This window comes from Rosa chinensis, unplaced genomic scaffold (assembly GCF_002994745.2).
Source record: "Rosa chinensis cultivar Old Blush unplaced genomic scaffold, RchiOBHm-V2 RchiOBHmChr0c11, whole genome shotgun sequence".
NCBI lineage: Eukaryota > Viridiplantae > Streptophyta > Magnoliopsida > Rosales > Rosaceae > Rosa > Rosa chinensis.
Window position 1 is genome coordinate 127,036 of NW_020126825.1, and position 5,081 is coordinate 132,116.

At 35.8% G+C, this 5,081-nt stretch overlaps 1 long non-coding RNA gene across 1 annotated transcript; it reads left to right on the forward strand.

Moving 5' to 3' along the window:
• The first annotated feature begins 755 nt into the window (after positions 1 to 755).
• Positions 756 to 4,505, forward strand: LOC121050881. The gene is made up of 4 exons (XR_005804274.1): positions 756 to 854; positions 959 to 1,018; positions 4,146 to 4,244; positions 4,444 to 4,505. It is a non-coding gene; the product is annotated as an uncharacterized LOC121050881 (long non-coding RNA).
• Positions 4,506 to 5,081: the final 576 nt, after the last annotated feature.

The window sequence follows — 5,081 nt, forward strand, 5'->3', positions numbered from 1 at the left end:
AATAAGTTAATCACACGACACTCATCGGACGACACATGAGTTTTTACTGTCGTCTGAGTTAGTCAGACGATAGATTTTTTAAATCGATCGTCTCATCTCTACTCATCCAACACATGATCATTTCGTAAATTTCAGAGATTTCAGACGACACTAACAAGGATATCTGTTGTCTGAATAACGAAAAAAAAAAAAACAAACAAACAATCATTAATTTATATTTATTTTTTTCCCCTCTCAAAACACCCAAAACCTTTCCGCCAAAAAAAAAAACACCCAAAACCTAGCAGTAAACCCGAGTTCCCTCCCTTAGCTAAAAATTTGGGTCAACTCTCCCTCCCAAATTGCTCTCGGCCTCCCTCCGACTCACCATCGCTCTCACCCTCAATCACCATCACTCTCACCCTCAATCCCCCTCACCCCCTCAGCCTCTCCACCTCGCTCTACCATCGCTCCCACCCTCAATCACCATCGTTCTCACCCTTAATCCCCCTCACCCTCACCCTCTCCACCTCGCTCTCACTCGATCTCAGCGGGTTTTTCTTACTTCAAGCTCTGATACAACAAGGCCCAGCATATAATAATTGCAGACCCACTCAGGCAACGATTAAAGCAAAGAGAAGACTCTAGGAGCAACTGGAGTTCAAGAAAGCTGTCAAAGGCGCAAATCAAGGTCCAATTTCAACGCTTTAATTATCCAATTTCTAAAATTTCCAATTGGGTTTTGCGATTTTGATTGTTATTGAAAACCTAATTGCAGTTCTGTTCATTGCTTCTAGAGACGACGATACAATTAAGTGCAATTTGGTGGGCTTAACTCTCCTCTCCATTTTGCTGCAGCTAAAGGGCACAACGAGGTCGTTTTGGGTTTTCTTTTTTTCTTTTTCTGGGTTTGCTTCCCATTTGAAATTGATGACTGTTTGATTTTTCTGATTTTGGTTATTTTCTGGCTTTGATTCAGATTATTTCATTGCTTTTGGAGAATGGAGCCGATGTAAACTCCAGAAATTACTGTGGGCAGGTATGATACTTGGTGTTGTTCTAATCTAATTATGAGTTTGTTTATTTGATTTTGAGCATTGCAGTCTCTGTTTGAGTTAATTCTGAGATGTGGGTAGTTAGAAAGATTACAACTTTGTGTGGTTTGATGCATAAATTGGCTTTGGTGCTCTGATTTGTGGCTTTGGTTAGATTAACCAAAAGTTCCTAGTTAGATTAACCCTTGTGTTATATGCAATAGAAGGGACTGTGGTGCTCTGATTTGTGGTTTTGGTGGGTTTGGCAAGAGTGAGGATCGCAGGTTTTATTTGGCCATTTTCTTCTACTTTTGTTTTTGTTAGTTGCGTTTTCAGTTGTTGTTGGTTTTGAATTGTCAAGGGTTTTTATGTTTTAAGGCTTTTGGTTGTCTTCAGATTTGGGATTTAGGTGATTGATTGGAAAAGTTTCAAGGAGGAGAAACTTGAGGTTAAGAGTTGGTCGTGCTTTCAGTCTCATGCTTTCTGATCTGCTGAAATTGTTTTGGGACCTAGAATTTACACTTGGTCCGTTGGGTGTAGTATGTTAAGGATGATATGTGATGTATTGGTTATAAAGTTTAGTTTGGTCTTTTCTATAGCAAATTGAAACTGCAAGTTTGCTTTTAGACTGGTGTTCATATTGCAGCCAAGTAGTTTTGCCAAAAAAAAAACCAAAAAATTAAATAAATAACTGTTGTTGTGTCTCTAATTGTGTATATTACATTTGGCATGAGATTTTAATATTCTCATATCCCACTCATGCTAGAGTTGTTTTTTAATAGTTCATCTATTGCTTTTGATAGGGAACGTTGGTTGATATATAAAGATATTAGTGTAGAAGAAGGTCAGCTGGTGTTGGTGGGCTGAATTAAGCTTGCTTTCCTTAAGGTATGTCTCTTTGTTTCTTCTTTGAACATGACCTTATAAATTGGACTCATGTCTTGTAGTTTGCTGCTTGTGGTTGTGAGTTATGTGATGTATATATGCCTTGTGGTTTGCTGGTTGTGCTTTTGAGTTATGTGATGTATATATGCCACACATTAATGCTTATGGATGTTAATTCTATAAATGGTTTACATTTGGACAGTGGGAGAGAATATGTTTTATTCTACTAATTAATGCAAGTTCTTTATGTTTTTCTGGAATATGAAAACATACTTAGAAGGTATATGTCTTAATTTCTCCTTTGAACATGAACTGTAAATAGGCTTCATGCCTTGTAGTTTGCTGTTTGTGGTTGTGAGTTATGTGATGTATATATGCCCTGTAATAATGACCATTTATCATAAGTATATGAATAGTTTACACTTGGACATTAAGAGAGTATGTTTTATTTTGCTAATGCAAGGTCTTAGTGTTTTTGTGGAATATGGAAACATGCTTATATGTTTTTAAATGTGAATTGAATTGGCTTCATATGTTTTGTGGGTTTTTTCTTTCTTCTTTTAAACAAGCTATATTGTGTTGATACATTCTGGAATGTTTTTCCATGTTGCTTGAACTTAAGTTTGTTTGTTTGTTTTGTTTGTTTGTTTTGTTTGTTTGTTTTGTTTTTTTGTTTTTTTTTTTTTAAAGATGGATAAGTCTTGGATGCATGCTGATAGAAGATCAAAGACGTATGAGCTAGGTGTTGAGGAATTTCTTAAGTTTGCTTTAGAAAATGCTAGCGATGTAAATAATATATGCTGCCCCTGCGCTAAATGTGGGGAGACAGATGGGACGTTTTCGGTTGGGATGATTAAAGATCATCTATATTGGAATGGGGTAGATGAGAGTTACAAAGATTGGGTATGGCACAGAGAGCCTTCTAGGGCAACGATGAATGCCAATGAAGGTTAGCAGTTGCAACAATTATAGAAGGAAATGGGGAGTGCAACAGCGAGCTTATCCATGGTATCCCATTGGGTGAGGGAAATATTCGTGTATCTATTGTACGCTCAATAGTGGATGAAGCTTTGCTTCCATTTCCAATCAAAGATGAGATCTTGACTGCTCGTGATGCAATCGGGACATATGTAGCCTGGCCTAAAGACCTAATAATTTTTCAGACTGAGAAGGTAACAAATGGTTATCCGATCAATAATGGTTTTAACTTCATTTAAATGTACACTAAATTTTTTTTGTTACTAACTAGATGGCAGCAAAGAGTAAAGGAATGAAGAAGACGAGAAAAAGGGCAGAAGGAAATGATGATGATGAGGAGGAGGATCTGGACATGCAGTCATTGCCACCAAATGTTCTTGCATCCCTTAAAATGGTATGCATGTGGGTCAAAGAAACATTGACAAATGGGAAGACAATTATCTGCACCTTTGATTAAAAGATTTTTGGCAAAGTGTCAAAAACTTTTGTTAATAAGAAGGATATTAATAACTTTGCTACCATGAAGGAAGTATCGGGTAGCTGCATATCCATCTATATTAGGTAATCTGCTTGATTTAGTTGAAATTTATGTATATTGTGAGATTGAATTATGGTTTAAGCTTGCATTCTTTGATTTGTAGTTATCTTCATGGTGTGTTGAAAAAGTCAAAGATGGTCGAAATGGTTGGATTTGTTTGTCCTACAGATATTGGTGCCATTGGTTGTGGCAATCCAATTGAGCGTACACGTGCTATAGCTAATAGGATGAGAAATGCAAAGCGTGGCCAGATTTTTTTCTTGCCATATAACTGCGGGTATGTGATCTTGATATATTGTAAATATGCTGTTTGACATTGATATGCTCCAATATCTTGTCATCTAATATTGAATGCTGCTATTTTCTTTTTTGGAAGGGCTCATTGGATGCTAACTGTGATAAACCCTCATGAAGACATTGTTTACTTTATGGATCCTTTGAAGAGAAGATTGGCTACAGGAGAGTGGAAGGACATTGTCAACAAGTAAGTCGTGGTTTTTCTTAATTAGTAAATAATTTTATATCATGTTTGTAGATGCATTTATTATGTTATTTAACTTTAATTTATGTTAATATTAAAGTGGCATCAAAATACAAAATGCTGAAGTCAAAAGGCAGGGCCGAAAACCAACTGCGTGGAAAAACTGTGCGGTATGTTTATGGAACATTCTTATCCTCCACTTACTATTTCATTCATGTATCTCACAAGTTCCCTTTTTTACTGTTTATAGGGTATTCCAGTGCAACAAAGCAGCACAGACTGTGGGTATTTCATAATGAGATACATGAAGGACATCGTGGAGGATAAGAACTTGGAGTTTTTCAGCAAGGTAACTAAAATTGTGCATTTACTTATTATTTTAATGGATTATGTTGGACTATTGTCATCTGATATTGTAGACTGTCAGTGTGTCACCAACTTGGACTAGTTTGCTGGATAAGAACTCATTGCATTGGACTTGTTTAAATATATAGTCATGAATTATTGGATAGTTTTCTGAACATTAAGTGCAAATCAATTTGTTTCAGTGGGAGAAAAAAGGGAAAGCAGCATATACCCAGCAGCATATTGATGAAGTCAGAAACGAGTGTGCAAAATTTGTTGTTAAAACATATATGTAAGCTTTGTGGTTGGGTATCGACTTATTTTGGTAACCTTGATTTTACAAGATATATAGACAATATTATTATTACTTGCTAGATTGAGGTTACTTTTGGTTAGAATTGCTGGATTTGATCATGCCTGGATATGGATATGTACTTTTGGAAATGTTTTGGATTGGCAATGTAAGAACAGATGGCATTGACATATGACAATGTTATATTTTGGATTTGTTCAAGATATGAATGTTCATATTTGCAACAATTGTGCAAAGTTAATTCAGACAGCATATATAGGTCAAATAACTATAGTTTCCAAAGGTATCACACAACTGAAGGGTTCACAAAACTATTGTCTGAGATCCACTCATACAACACATCTAAAAACAGCAAATAATACATGTTGTCTGAACTTCATTTCAGACAACAGAAATAACAAATTGATGTCGTGTGATCTCCATTCTGATAACATGTATAATAAAGTTACTGTTGTCTGATATTCAATGTAGACAACAGATATAACAATAATATGTTGACTAAGATTCATTTTAGACAACAGAAATAAC